Below are 15,809 nucleotides of genomic sequence, written 5' to 3'. Positions count from 1 at the left end.
CAGGGCCGCTTACCAACGCTCAGGGGTAATTCCCCCCCCTCCCCTCCCTCACAGCTTGCTTTTGCTTCTTGGAGGATGGGTAGGAAACCCTCTTTGGGCACTCGCTGTTGCCACTATGTCCCCCTTGTCCCTCGCTCAGGTCTCCTTTCTCCTGGCGAGGGACACGGGGCTGCGTGGCTGGGAGCCCCGGGTAGGCACCGGCGGTGCAGCCTGGCACACATCGCCTGAGTGCGCCCCGGCCGCCCACCCCTCCGCACACACCCATAATCGCACCCACCGTTGGAGCACGCTGCCCTCGCTGCACAAGTGCTGTGCTCCAAATGATAGAGGACATGGCCACGGCGGGCTGGCGGCGCAGGGCTGCCAGATGCGGCGTTTCAGCCTTCCCCAAGGCACGACCAGCCCGGAGTGTTTTACTGGCATCGTCCTTGCAGGACAGTGGTGGGATCTACCTCCCGCGCCCTGGGTGGAAGCGATGGCAATTGCTGACGGCAATATCCTTGCAGGGGCAGGTCCTGCTGCTGCATTAGGCAGCCGCCTCCATTCCCCTTCCCTCCCTGCGCCCAGTGTCCCTGAAGATCACCCTCCCTCCTCTAATCCACCCAGGCCACGACTTGTTTTGCTTTAAGGATGTCATTGCTGATCGGGCAGGCAAATGCTGTAATTAAAAATAAATACGTAGCAAGGTCGGACGCTAAGGCGCAGGCTGGTCTTACTCTCTGAGCTAAGCGCTGATGCCGATGGGGATGCTTTGCTATTTTTACTCTTTGTCCTACCCCAGGCTGTTGGTTTTGGGAGCCGGGCTGCACTGCGTGGTTCTGTTGTAATAAGGTTTATTTAGCTTGAAAGGGTTTTACGAGGTGAAAAGGCAAAATGCTGAGGACTAAAGAAAATGCCTGGCTGGCTGAGATCACATTCAGCGTTTGTAGTCACAGAGCACACCTGCAGGAAGCACCAAGTTTAAACACTGCTTCTGTCACAAAAATCTGAGAAACCGACAGGACTTTTTTTTTGTTGTTGTTTTTTTTTTTTCTTTTTTTCCCTTTTTCCCCTTCTTCCCTGGTGGGTGGTCAGGAGGATGGGCTGAAAAGCAGGAGGGCTCCCATTGTCTCTATGCTGCCTTAAGAGCTGACCCCACGTGTCCCTGAAGTCGCCGAGCACCTGGCTGTCCCCTGCGCCCAGGGATGCTGCATCTAAGGGGACCACCTGGCTGTCCCCTGTGCCTGGGGATGCTGCACCTAGGGGACAGACACCCCTCAAGCAATCGAGAGTGGCCCAGAGGTGTCTGGCTGTGCAGTCCCTCAAGAAAAGAGTTTTTATGACTTCACAGCAGCAGGATTTTTATGCCCAAGTGGTATCTTGTCTCCCCTCATGGCTGGGGTCCTCTTTTATTTACTTGTATTCATATTTCAGAGAACTTCTCAGGTGGGAAGGGATCCATAAGGATCACCGGGTCCAATTTGATTGCCATTTTGAAGGCACAGTGCGGAAGAAAAGCTGACGCTGGTGTTCATTTTAGGGGTCCCAGGCTCTGCCGTTTCACCAGCAGCTCCAGCCTCATACCTGACAGCTCTGGAGCATCCCCTCAGGTCCCTAAAATGGTACAAACCTGCCCAAACCGAGCCCTGCAGGCAGCCAAAGCAGAGCAATCCCAGTGGCTCAGCCTGGCAGCAGCTCTGCCCCTGTGAGACCTGCCGGCATCTCGCCCACCTCGGGCATCGATCTGCTCCTGGCCCAGATGGGTTAATTAATGAGACATTAAAGAGGCGGAATGACACTTCCCACCACTCACTTACGGTGCTAATTTCCAAACCACTCCGCCATAGACAAAGAGAAAGTGCGGTTAGTGCAGAGTAATTTGCGCTGTGTTCCTGGCGAATGAATTTAGGGGAGCAAATATAGTTATGCAGAATTTAAATTAAAGTTGACACTAATGTAAATACAGCAATGCAACTGCATGTTTAAGAAATATGATGAGGCTACGGTTTTAATCAGGTCCCTTTAACTCAGGTGGCATTTTAAATCCTTGCCATTTAAATTGGATAAAATCCATAAGCTGGGAGAAGGAGCGTCAGAGGGAAAGTCGGTGGGCTCGGCTGTGGAGCATGGCCCAGCTCTGCCCCAGCTCCTTCCCAAGGGTTGCCCTGGGCGCAGGAGGGGTACCTGGGCTCAAGGGACAGTCCTGCAGCTCTTGGAGGGAAGATCCACTGACCTCCTCACCCGGAGAGGGATGGGGAGAGCATCCCCATGACCTGCTGGAGACTTTCCAACCTGGCTAAAGCCCAGCTCCAAAACTCAGCAGCTCTCCGACCCTCCTATATCCATTGCATTGACATTTCATGGGAGCACAGGCACTCCCCACCCGCATCCATGTAATCTCAAATATGACATAAACCCAGCAATCCAATCCCAGAGCATCTTTATTTGTTGCCCCATGGTGCAGCCGAAATTTTTTTGGGGGAAGGGGTGTCTGTCAAAGTCTGCAAAATTTCCCTGCTGCTTTTGAAGGCTCTGTTTCCAGCCTAAATCATAGACCTGGGGCTTTGGGGGGTTGGGAAAAAAAAATACTAAAAAAGCAAAGCAAAGAGGAAAGAATGAGCCTGCCTCACCTACTTCAAAGCGGGGTGATCCTGGGTGGGAGCATGGGTGCTACTCAATAACAATAGGCATTAACTGCAACAGGGCCCAAGCCACTTAACAGGAGCTCTGTAACCTGGCAAGACCCAGAGTCATTTCTGTTACAGTTACCAGAACAATATATTTGGCAATTGAATTCTTCTGTCTTTTTTTTTTTTTTTTTTTCTTTTCCAAAGTGAATATAATGCCCCTGGCAGGAGCACGCTACCAGCACGGCTCTGCCACAGGTTTCTCTGCCACAAGATCAGGTCCCTTGGCGCGAGGCACCACCTCTGCCACTGCCTGTACAGTGCCAGGGCTCGCTCGCCTGGACCCCGGGCAGCTGCTGGGACCCGGCCCCCACAGACCCTCACCCAGCGCTGGGGATGGGCTTTGCCACGGCAGGGTGGAGCGGCGCTGGGGCACGCCGCTTCTTTCCCTGGGTCACCTTGCTCCTGGAGGGCTTGTCCCTGGGGCTGCTGCAGCACCTGCAAATGCGATGGGTGGGAACTGGTGGGAGAAGCACACTGTGATGAAGACGATGTACCGAGAGAGCATTGAGCGTCCTTGGCATCCAGCTGTCCCGTGCATCCTGCTCCAGATGGTGCTGGGACAGGGCTAGAGCGAGCACATCTCTCTTCGCCTCCACCCATTTTCCCCAGGAAGCGCGCCTGGGGTGAAAGGTAGAGAAGATGGGTGTGAAAAGACCCTTGTCAGATATTTCCTCTTTTTTTTGTTGTTGCAGTTGTGCTGGTGTTAACCAAGCCACAGATGCTTCACGCAGCGATGGTACGAGATGAGCTGGCCAGCCCAGAGCAGTGGCCTCGATGTGTGTCCATACACCTGCACGGAGCTCGGTTAAGCTTCATTCTCCTATTCCCTACTATAAATTGAAGCCTGTAGCTGTGAAGGGGAAGCAGCCTCTGCTGCAGCTGAGCTGGGTCAGAGCTCCTCATCACCTGGCCCCTTGCACCCAGGGGCCACAGGTACCGGCTGTTCCAGAGGAGCCAAATAAATCCCCCTGACAAAATGCAAGCAAAGTTAAGTTTATGTCCATATTGAGGGACCTTTGCTCCAGTACCAAGATAATAGTAGTAGCAATAATAACAATAACAATACAATGATGACGTTGATGATAATAATGATGAAATAACAACCACAACAATAGCAATAATTATAATATCAACTGACAACTTTTTGGGGGAAATAATTTTTTTCTTGATATTTTTGGACAGACTACATTTCATTACTGGGGTGCCTGAGCTGGAGGCACTGCTGGGCTCGTGTACCGTTTAGGCACCCAGGATCTGGCCCGGGGGGCAGGGGGGTGCAGAAGGGATAGCTGGGGGAGTCTGAATGGGTCACGCATCTCCCCTGTGCATTACCGTGCGATGCAGGAAATTCCCAGCACTGCGCATGACTGGACTCGTGTTATCCCAGGTAGGTCCTGCCTGGCAGGGATGCCTCCCACAAGACATCTCTGGCTTCTGGCCCTGTCCCAGCCTTCCGAATTCTGCCTGCCTGCTTGCCTGCTGCCTCAGGCAGAACTCACTGGCCTGGCCCTGCAAAGAATTTCATATTCCTGTAGCTGTCCTAATCCCCCGGTGTGACTCAGGATTGTTAAAATGCCTAAGAGAGTAATAAAAAGTGTTATAATGTCATTAATTTAGCCCCCTAGATATCCCGGCTGCCCTGCTACAGAAAAAAAGAGATATTGCAAACGTCCAATCTGGTGAAAAACACCGAGAAGGATTCAAAGGAGGGGGAAAACTCCTCCAGAAAGTGAGGGGAAAAACCTGGGGAGCATCTCAGGCGGTGGGTGATGCACTCCTGCTCTCTGGGGGAGGCAGGGGGGTGCCAGGTAGGGGGATTTTACCCTGCGACCATCCCCCAGCCTCTTGCCTGCACACAGATGCCTATGTCCACAACTCCCCCCCAAGGACTTAATGAGCTTCCAGACAGCTATTGTCTTGACAAATCTGATTGAAACCAGCCAAGGAGTTCAAGGGTTAGGAGGGGAGGGATGCACAGACAGGGCGACACCAGAAACCCTGTCTGGGTGGAAATCGAAATAAATGGGGCTCTTACATAGGTGCGAGCTGCAGAGACCTTTGGAGCAATGATAATTGATGCTGAAGAGCACCCGAGTGGCCCTGACACACTGTTCTTTAGTGTTTAATTTCTGGTGGGTGACGTGGGGAAGCAAGAAGCAGAGAAGCTGATGAAGAAGCAGAGAAGTTGATGTGATCTGCCCTGATTTTGCTGTCCAAGCCCTCCCTGGGTACAGCCAGCGAGCGCTTTCGCTTGCAGGACTGACGGGGAAGTAAGAAAGTGGTTGTACAGTGATTTTAGTTTGCAAAGCCAGTTTTGGTCCCACCTTTTTTTCCAGCTTTTAGGGAGAATTGCTTCCATGGTCTGGATGGGCCCCAGGGTCAAAGGTGCAGTAGCTGCCCTGGGAGGATGAACAGCCCTTATCAAGAGGCTGGGGCAAAGTCCAAATTGCTCAACACATTTTGGGCACTCCTTGGACTTTGCCAAATGCATTTGGAAGGGGGAAGGTGAAGCAGAGGGCATCACTGCTACCCCCAAATTGCTTCTGCTGTGAAAACTAGGGAGCCCCTGGGCCAGCAAAGCCTGCTCTGCTCCTCTCTGGCCAGCCACACTGGGTGGGTTGATTTTTTTTTTTTTACATCTTGAGACCGTCAGGAATGTTTTCCATGCACGAGCGTAGTGCATTCAAAATCCCGAACCCACCTTCATCTCAGCAAGACCAACAAAGATAAGAAATAGCGTCTAAGTTGGCTGAAATTAGCAACTGCATCTGCCACACAATGCCCCGGCTGCCATTAGCTGTGACCGGGGAATGGCACTAGCAAAGTATGCTGGCAATGTTTAACAAACCATCCGTCTTTTACCTGGTCCTACTCAACAGAAACCTTTGTTTGAACCACGGGCCTATTCAGTCATGCTGCTGTCTGCTTATCAGAAAGATTAATTTCCTAGGTATCACTATATTAATTTTAAAACCAGCCTTTATTATTCCCAGTCCTCCAGTGGGGTGGCGGGAGGGTGAGGAAGCATTTCTGCTGCTGCTGGTGACGCTGGGCTCCATGCTTGCCCGTACCAGCGTGACTCATCCCCGTTGTCTGCACCCATGCTAAAAACCCAACGCAGAGCGGTAAATCCCGACTCCCTCCAACTCCACAGATGCCCACGTTCTCATCGGCCTTTTTTTGTGGGGGGAGGCTGCACGGCCTGTGTCACCTCCCGCATCACCCCAGCACGACGGCTCATGGCCAGGATCCCATGGCGGAAGCATCCCAGTACAGCCCCCGTGGGTGTTCAAAGAGTGAGGGGGCATGATACCAGCCCTACCATGTGGAGGGGTGTGGGCAGCGAGCCGGGCGAAGGCGGCTGTCGGGAAGGCGGTCACGGTGGGGGGCTGAGCCCCGAATTCCTGGCAGAGTGCTGTGCACACACGTCTTATCTTGCCTGGCCGTGTTTGCGCAGCAAGGAGCCAGCCACCCTGGCGGGGAGGGAGGACGGCCAGCACCCACAGGAGTCCCCCAGCTCTGGTCCCTTCCATCCCTGTGTGCCAAGGCAGGTCTCTAAGCTATTTTGTGTGCTGCTTCAGGCTTTTTAACAAGATGCTGGTGTCCTGGGGCTAACCACCCTTGACGGACCTGCTCTCTGTGACTTGCCTCATCTTAGCTATTGTTCAGGATGGTCATTCATACTGCCGGTCACAACCATACCCTGTGGCACTGAGATCCACCCAAGCACCCGGTGAAAAAACCCCAAAAGATCATCCTGTCTATTTCAAAACCGGTACTTGTTTTATTTGCTCTGCTCATTTCTCATGACAGGGGAGTGGTAGGTCACAAGCATCACCTAGAGATGCCCCAGCACTCCCACACCACCTCTGCATCCTCTTGAGCCTGTGAAACATCCCCTTGGAAAGGGGTCTGCCATGAAAATGTTTGTGCTGCATGTAAAGATGACCGATGCCTGCCTGCAAGTGAGCCAAGCCCTTTCTTCCTAGACCCAGTGGCGTGAAGGAGAGGGGATGCAGCGGGTCTGGATGCCCTTGCAGGTGGGTGAGAATAAGCCCAGGGTGCTGCAGGATGGTGGGGGCAGCTGTGACTGCGTGACCTTCCATTACTGAAGCCCCCTGATTTCGGCAATGTCAGATACATCCCCTCCAAGTGCAGAAAGGAGCTTAAAAAGCTTTATTTGAGCAAAACCTGGGCATTCCTGCAGCACATTTGTGCTGCTCGTCCTCTCCTCTCTCTTGGCTATAATGAGCGTCATGGGAAATGTCCAGCTCCTTATTAATAATAGAAGATAGGAAAGCAAACACGCCTGGCCCACTGACCCAGGCAGATGTACCTGCTGTACCTCATCTGAGCACGTGGCTCCTTCTGGCCTGCTTTGCCATGGGGGCAAAGATGCTTTTCTTCCCCAGTAATTGAGCTGGAGGGTGCCTGGGACTTACCTGCACACACGATGAGTTGCAGCAGCCACTGCCCGGCCACCCCTGCCCTCTTGAAGCAGCCCCTGTAATTGCATATTTACCCATCGGAGGCTCTCATTATCTCATTATCATGAGAGGTTAACCGAGTAGCTCTGGGTCACCGAGAAGGTCACTAACAATGCTAGGAAGGGTTCAGATTCATTCATTGGCTCGGCATCCTTTTGGTGCTGAGGGACTGATCCTCAGGATGCTGTGGACACGTCCCTGCCCGAGCTTGGCAGGACAGCCCCTCTCTCTTGCGTGCCCCTGCCTTGCTCTGGCAGGTTGGATGCAGCCTGCTGTGCATGGGCGAGCAGGGGGGCAGGGGAACATCCTCCCATCCCTTCTCTTTGCGCCCCAAACTTGCAGGAAAGAGCCATGCAAACAGTGGGAAGATGGCACCCGAGCCCCCAGCTTCATGAACCAGGCTTTTCGTTCCTGCAGTCAAAACCAAAGCAGCTAACAGGGGGTGACAGGGCTTTTCCATGCGGCACGCCATCGACAGGCAGCGCTGCCCGGTCTGCCCACAGCCTGCTCCCCGGGTGTTTGCATTGCTTCAGCTATTATCCGCCCTCGCGAGGAAATGCAGGGACTAATAAATAGCCCGTCAGCACCGAGCGCGAGACTTGAGCTTGGGAAGAGCACCTAGAAAGACAAGGATTTCCACCCTGCAGCAGGAGAAGCGGCCCCTTCCCCTTCCCCTGCCTAAGCTAACTCTTCTGCTATGTCAAATAACAGGCAGGCGGAAACCCTGCCTACACTGGCAAGGGACAGAGGCTTCCCTGTTTGGATTCGAGATGGGGATTTCTGTAGCTGAAAGTACCTTTGTTATTTTTCCAGGAAAGCTTCCTTTTTGGCTGGCTTCACCTCTGCATAGGATGCACACGGCAAATTGACTGCAGCGATGAAGAAGGAAAAATATTTAAACAAGCAATTATGAATGAGCTTTGGTTGCTAACTCGGAGACCAGTTTCCTACGTCTGTGTTAAAATGTAAGTGATTTACCCTAGAAGTCCAATCGCAGCCTCAGGAGTTCATTAAGAACGCCTCTTAGATTAGAGCTTTGTGGCCAGAGAGGACCATAATTAGTCTGCTGTGCTCATTAATCACTTCTGCTACTAGAAAGCTGTGCTCTGCTTCCAGTGTGGGTATGCCTGGGAGCAGGTCCTGCCGACTGGTTCCCATTTATCTTCTCCCCACCAGATTAAAGAGCTTTTTAGCACCCCGGATTTTCTCCCTGGGGGACTCATCCTACACCACAGTTCAGTCATTCCTCAATGTTTCTGAGCAGCTTGATGGCCAGCCCTGGTCCCTGCCTGCAACGCACATCGGCTTCTCATTCCAGCCTTGCGTTAACCTCATGGCTGTGCCCTGCAGCTCTGCATCTGCAGCTGGAAGGCATAGCCAGCTCCAAGCTAAGGCTCACAGAGAGCAGTGAGACTTTCTCCCCTAGCTCTCTGGAAGCTTTAACTGGGAGCAGAGCACGCTGCATCACCTCCACAACCCAGCAAAGCAAGAGCTGCAAATCAAACGCCACTGCCAGCTTTGGGCAGGAGGATGTGGAGAGCGACAGGCTGGCTGGGCAGAGCTCCAGAGGCCCCTTCCCACCTCCACAGTGCTGGAATTTTGGAGAAGGGAGTGCAAACACTGGTGCAGCCCTCCTCTTGGCCAGTCCCGGAGAGCCCCACCCTACAAAGAGGGACCAGGAGTCCTCACCCACCTGGGATGCAGCAGCAGTAGCTGGTGCCTTCGTGGTGGCTCCAAGGTGGGGAGATGTTCCTGTGAGTAGCAGCAAGTGCCGGGTTCTGGTTTTGCCCTCTGGGGCAGGGGTCTCTACCCTGCCTGGTGTGGTCTGGTGCCTGGGTGCTTCCTATGGCCTGAATTTGTTTTCAAAAAGTTTACATTGCTGTTTTTAAAAGTTAAAAGGAAAGGAGTAAAGAAGCACAAGTCATTAAGGGGACTGATCCTGACCTCGTGTGACGCGCAGGTTGGGGGCGCAGGAGCTGTGGCTCTGAGCGTGTTAAACCTCACGGCTGTTGCCCACAGCACTGGGCTGTGACGTGAGCGCGCAGGCATTTCGCAGGGACAGGAGTGCCCTCTGAGGTCTGCCCTCATGGCTGTGTGCAGGAGTGGTTTCCTTGCCTCCGAGGGATATGAGCTGGCTCTTAAGCTACGCAGGAGTATTTTAAGTTGCATTCTTTGGTTTAGCTGTTCTGTTAGACCTTTGTTGCAAAAAAAGCTGTACCTACTTGGATGTTTCAAAAGGCAAAGTGGAGATCAAAGCTTTCGGTGGCCTTGGCGCTGCAATATTTACCCAGTCTTGAGGGAATCTGGCTGCGGGCTGGGGTGCTGGCTCTGAATTTGAGACATGTTCCCGTGTGCATGACACAAACTGTGGCACACGGGCTCTCACGCCAGGGGTACTTCAGAATGAAGTATGTCTATTGATGCTATAGGTACCTGTGTTTAGAAAGGGACTGGTTATGTTTACAGGGACTATTGCATGCAAAATCTCCCCTGTCCCTCAGCTTTTGGGGTCTCTAGGTGTGAGGATGAGTGTTTGGGGAAAAATATTACTGCACGTATCCTGTCCTTCTCAGCTTCTCTAGATATCTATTTACTACTGAAAGGCCAGGTGTGGACCATCTGCTCCTCTGGCCTGACCAGACCAGGTGATGCTTATGTTCTTAGGTACATTTTTCCCTCACCTAAGCCCACAAGTGCCCCCCTGAGCTCAGTGCTACAGGCAACACCTGCATCACCTGCAGAATTGATGGTGCAGGTGCCTCATCACATGCACTGCTTCACCCCATGAGGCACTAGAGACCTAAGCCAGTACTGGGGTTCTCTCTGAATATTGGTGACCTTGGCAACTTCTCCAGACACAGCTCAGTCCATAGGAAGCCTGTGGTACCAAGGCTTCCAGGCTCCTTCAATGTCCTTGGGAACTTTATCTCTGTGAGTCACCATTCGCTGGCCTTTACAAATCTATGGCATTTAAAGGAGTTTCCTCCTTGATATGGGAAAAAAAACCAAACCCAAGTGGCATGAGGAGCTGGTGACCTGGCCCCACATTCCTCTGGTGGCTTTGGGGTGTGCCAAGTCCACAAGGAACATGGTGGCAGGGCTCCTTGGGCCAAAAAACTGCTTGGGTAGAAACTTCTGAGCTGCCTTGCACCTCCTGGGTGCAGCTCCTGTGTCCCCTCTTGCCAGGAGGATGGTTTGCAAGCCCTGGTTGCCCCTTCAACAGTTCAGCTACAGGCATCCCAGGGTGAGAAGCACATAAATCCATGGAGCAAAAGGAGGAACCCACTGTATTTTTTCCAACGCACCCCATCCAGCCTCCATAGGCAGCCCTCTGAGACCAAGAGGGATGCAGGTTGCATGTCTCAGCAGCAGGGGACCAAAAAGCTATAAAGAATCATTTAATTGCTTGTTAGATTTGGCATTTCATGTGCTTCCTAGCTGCAGGGGTCCTAGAGGAAAACCTCACTTGCATGAAGTCCTTAAAGGTACTTGAGTGTCTGAACCTGGAAATAACTGTGGAGCGAAAAGGGGCTGTGGCTGAGCAAGGGCTTTTTCTGCCTGCCCATGTTTAAATGCAATATGAAATGCCCCCTTGCATGCTGCTGCAGTTAATAGGAAGCATTTGTTCCTTCAGTGGCCATCGCACGGGTGGCTGTCAGCTACAGAATCAGTAAGGCACTGGGAGTGAAAGCTTTCCAGCTGGGAGCATGGCTGGGGAGGGGGCGCTGTCAACTGGATTTCCATATCTGGGTGGTGTGAATGGAGGGACAAAGCACTGAGAAGACCCTTGGCACCATCCTCCCTCCATCACTGCGTGGTTTTGGCAGGCTCTGCTGTCGGGGCAGATGAGCAAAGCGTACTGTCAGGGTTTGACGGAGTCAAGGGAAAAGTTCGAGCACCTTGAAGTTTGACTGTGATTCTCATTTAAGTTGGCACAAATCACCTTCCTCCAGCAGCTTTATGGGGGCTGGGGGACCCGCATGTCCTTTGCATGGCAGAATGGGCGTTTCCATTCAAAACGGGCACAAACAAATGTGTTTTACTTGCTAAGTCGGAGAAAGAAGAACTGGCCACTGGTGCCTTTATTGCTGTGCCCAGGAAGGGAGACTGTTCGCTCTCCTCTAAACCACATCTGTAAGAGGTCAGGTCCTAAACCCCACGCCCTCCTTCCCCCAACACCTGGAAGAATCTGGCCCTTGGCAAACAATTTGGAAAAATAAATGCAGTGCAGAAAATAGTCAAGGCCCTTGGTGACACTGGGGCGGGGGGAGGAGAGGAGCGAGGCAGTCTGCATTCCTCCCCATCCATACATTATTTGCGGGGGATTATTTGCTCAACCCCAAAGCGCACGCACACACACAAATTGACAGCTGCTAAGAAATACAAAGCGCTGTATTCAGATGACCAATATGGAGCATATGAGCTGCCTGCTCGGGGCTGGCTGACGTCTCAACTGTGCTAGCTCTGGATTTTATCCCAAAGGAAGGATGAAAGAGCCCGAGGCTGGAGCAGAGGAAGCTGCACTCTTGCTGGTGTAAAATCGCAGGCAGTCTTCTGCGTATGGACTTGGACCTGCTGGGAGCGCAACCCAGCTGGAAAAGGTTATATATACATGCAGGGGTGTACACGCACACAGGAGCATAGGCAGAGGAGTCGAGGGCAGGTGAAGGGAAATCTGCAGCCGGCGAGCGGGCGGTGGAACAGGGAGGCGTGAGCCAGGCTGTTCATTAGTACCTGGCTATGGCTGCCGCTGACCTGATGGCAAATATGAAATATCAAAGCGCTTGTCAGCACTCCTGAATGGGACAAAGAAAAGGCGCATTAATGATTAACTCTGCTAAAAGCTCAGGCTTTTTTATTCCCATGGCGCTTGGACTATCTCGCTGCCATGTGACATGCTTGGGCCATTTTCTAGCAGATTGGGGAAAGCTAGTGAGCAAACACAGGTGCTTTCGAGTCAGCAGCGCTGTCAGGGACAACCACAAACAACACCAGCTATGCCTGCCTAAATTAGCTCCTGTGTTTGCCTCCATTTTTCCTTCCTGGAGATTTTACTTTCTAAGTCCAGTGCCTTTCGCTCCTGTCTTCAACTATTCACACGCAGCGTTAAAAGAGAGAGAGACAGAGAAAAGAAAAGAGAAGAAAAGGGAAAAAACACAGAAAGGCTCTTCTTTGAACCCGCAACGCTGCATGGGGACTGAATGCAAAAGACCCAAGTAAACTAATTAAAACTACTCAGGTCTTTAACTGCAAAAACAAAACGCATTTATTGTGCTCAAGTGGAATTATTTTAGTGATCCTCAGCAAACACAAAGTCCTGCAAACATGCACGGGGTGCTGTGACCGTGGTTTCTAATCAGCCTGGAGCAGCGTGGCACTGAGGGGGAGAAGGGAAGGGCTCTGGGCTGGGCAGCCGCCGGGCACGAGGGTAGCTTGGGGGGTTTTTGCCATCACTTGCTGGGACTTACACCTTGGACTGTGTGTGTGACCTCCCCGGTGCTGCTGTTCAGAGTGAAGGTCCCTCTAGTGGTATTATTTGTTTTAATTTATTCCTTCCATAGTGCAAATCAGACAGACTTTCTTTTCCTGTTCAAATATTTATATATGTGTGTTATTGCACTATGCTTGGACTCCTTGCAATCACAGCGGGGCAATAAAGAACAGACTATCAGCATGTGATGATAAAGGTACATTGAGTAAACAGCAGAAAATGAAATAAAGTTGTAAAAAAGAAGGCCTGGGATGGTATAAATGTCTACAAATAATCACTGTATCAGCCTGCCCGATATTCAGGCAATTAACAACAACAGGGGTGAAATTGTACCCAAGCTGTGCTATTGAATTTAAATGCTGCCTCCTCTTCAGGCCCGTGAAGGAGAAGTGAAGAGTCCTGCCTTTCCAAAGGAGGGATTTGCAGCCTTTCAGGGGCCGGGTAATCCGGATGGCAGCCCCCATGGGCTCTTCCAGCTAACGGCAGGAGAGGGGCTGCAATAATCCACACTGCTGTAGACCCCTGAGGGCTTCAGCTTTAGGGCACTGCCAGAGGCGGTGGGTGATAAGAAGGTTGGCCATGCAATGCCAAGGCTGGTGGTGCAGCTGGAGCTCCTGCAGTTTTATCATTGTGGAGAAAAGCCTGATCCTCCTGCAAAATGGGATGACTCCCCCAAAGGGAGGAGGATCCAAACCTGCAATGTCCAAGAGTTTTCTTTGGGCCTGCGCTGAGCCTTTGCTGCAGCCATGCGTTGAGCCCGGCAAGGTCCCTGTGCCAGTAAGCACCTGGGAGACCAGTCGCAGCCTCTGGCAAGTGTTGGGTAACTTGGTGGTGGCAGCATCCATTGCCTTGGATCAAGTGACTTAAGTATAAAGTGGATTAAAGTTGTATAAGCAAAAAGTTACTGTGGGTTGGCTACCGGCTGGCATCGTCAGGGGGCTGCAGCGGAGCAGCCCTGTGCCCACAAACCTGCCCTTGCGATGGCATCACAGGGCAAACATTTGATGGCACTGAGCGAGAAGGCAGCTCAGGCAGAAGGTGGATTTCTGTGAGCAGTGAAAAAGGCAGGAGTTTGAAACCAGTGTCCAGATTTTGTACCAAGGACAATGATTGCAGATGCAGCATAGTTCACTTAGGGGGGAAATTAAAGTCTGTGTATTTAGTGAGATTATGCTTGAACTGGTACCAATTTATTTTGCCAAATTGAGCTGCAGCCAATTTCTCTCCCATGCGATGGTGGATAAATATCATTAAATAGGGAAAGATGAAGGCAGTTGATGCCCTTGCATTAGCAGGAACTAACATTGTATGCTCGAGAATGAAAGGACAAAATTTGGGAGATTTGGATGCAAATCATCCAAATGAGACAAATTAAGCATGAGGGGCCAAGGGAGAATGGGATCCAGGAAGCATGATGCTGGGAAGAGTGAGAAACTGCTCAGGCGGCGTTTGCTGAAGGAGTTGGGGATGGTGACATGGAGGCTGGGGAAGCTCTGACCTGCACACATGGTGTCATCCCCTTCGAGATACCCCATATCTTGGAGTGTATTAAAGCTGGGGTGCTGGGGGCACGTCCCACCTCTGGACACTGGAAACCCACCCTGGGGAGCCCGATGCCATCCGTGATGGGGTCTTCTGCCAACACCTTTGCCCTGCAAGCCTGCCCAACCTGGAAGCTGAGCTAGGGCTTCGCATGGCTGTTGAAAGAGAAACTTAAAAAGCGATTTTCTTCTCAAAGCAAAGCTTTTGCTGTTGGAACTTTGTTTTCCAGCAAAAAAGAATCAACAGGAGTGGTTTGTTGTAACTTCTGGCTTTTGAGGTTTTTTGCATATTTTTTGAAGACCTAAATATTCTGTAGTTTGGGAGATTTTATTGTTTCTAATGAGATTGTGGATGCTTGCTAGAAAGAGCCATGTCTGGCATTTTATGAATTACAGTAAGGTTTTTCAGATTGATGTTAGAATTCATAGAAATGGATTTCACAAGTAGTATTGCACCGGGGGGGGGAACCCCAAACGCTTCCTTTACCCGCTACAGACTTACTTCCACCCAGTGTCAGGGAATGCCCCCTTATTTCTGAGTTTGGAGAGGCCAAAAATAAATCTTTGGTTTACCATCTGTAGCAGATGCACAGGTAGAGTTTAACCCTTCCTTTGCCTCCTCTCTAAGCTGAATAGTTGCAGTTGCTGATTATTTTTTTTTCTAGATAGAAATTTCTTCCTATCTGTTTTTATTCCTCATTATTCCAGCAGCGATTAAACTGGTTTTGGTGGCTATCTTTTGAATACACACTCCTCCACCTGTCCCTGTGCAGTGTACCACAAGCAGCCTGCTTGCTGCAGACCTCACCTTACCGTTGCCCACGCTGCAGCTCACGGCGATGCACGCTGCTGGTGCTGAATGCGGCAGCAATGCATCTTTCGGCACACAGAAATGTGCCTATCCACTCGCTTCCTTTGCTTTTCTGCCAAGCAAGTAATCCGTGACGTGGCTTGATTCTCATACTGCCATGACCTCCCTTGTGTGTGATTTTGACAGAGCTGGGTGTCATGTTCTCTTCCCTCTGCAAATCCTCCGTGCCATCAGGCGGGTTCTGGAAGTCTCACTAGATCTCCCTTTGATCCCCTGCGTTTGGTTTACCGGAAGGGAAAAGCTTCCTAGCAGAGAAAAGCTTGGGTCTGGGGCGTGCTGGACCCCTCTAGCCCAGGGTCATCATTGGATCTTGAGTAAAACCATTTTTGTGGCTCTTTCTCAAGAAAGTTTGCAGGTCAATACTTCCCAGCATCATGCAAAGATGATGCAGATCCAAATCTTCCTTCTTGTAGAACAGTTGCTGACGTACTTGTAAATATCACAGCTCTCTCCTGGGGTCCCCGCGACTACGGACCCTCCGAGCGGGATTCGCTTGGCTTTGTCCCATGACAGTTTATAAGCCTGTGGGCACCAGGGGGGCTGGGCCTCTGCCCCCGGCTGCTGTCCGTGGGGTGATTCCCAGGGGCTCTCTGTGTTTGAACCCATCTCTACCTGGCTCATTTGGGCTGAGGATGACTTTTTGTCGGGCTGGTACTTGAGATGGCACGGAGAGGTAGTGAGAACCATCCTCTGCCAGAACGGCACCTCATTCTGTGCAGGCAGAGCTGGGGAGCGCTGGCTGGCGTCCAC

The 15,809-nt window shown here is 51.7% G+C and overlaps 1 long non-coding RNA gene across 2 annotated transcripts in view; it reads left to right on the top strand.

Annotated features, from left to right (window-relative positions):
• Positions 1–15,809, top strand: part of LOC119156169 — a 48,246-nt gene that overhangs the window by 9,059 nt on the left and 23,378 nt on the right. For both annotated transcript variants that reach the window (XR_005106989.1, XR_005106988.1), the window contains exons 2-3: positions 3,362–6,709; positions 7,970–8,121. This is a non-coding gene — a long non-coding RNA (uncharacterized LOC119156169). The remainder of the gene's footprint in view (positions 1–3,361; positions 6,710–7,969; positions 8,122–15,809) is intronic.

This window comes from Falco rusticolus, chromosome 12 (genome assembly GCF_015220075.1).
Source record: "Falco rusticolus isolate bFalRus1 chromosome 12, bFalRus1.pri, whole genome shotgun sequence".
Classification (NCBI taxonomy): Eukaryota; Metazoa; Chordata; class Aves; order Falconiformes; family Falconidae; genus Falco; species Falco rusticolus.
Note: the sequence above shows the minus strand (reverse complement) of the source record. Positions and strands in the feature narration are given on the sequence as shown.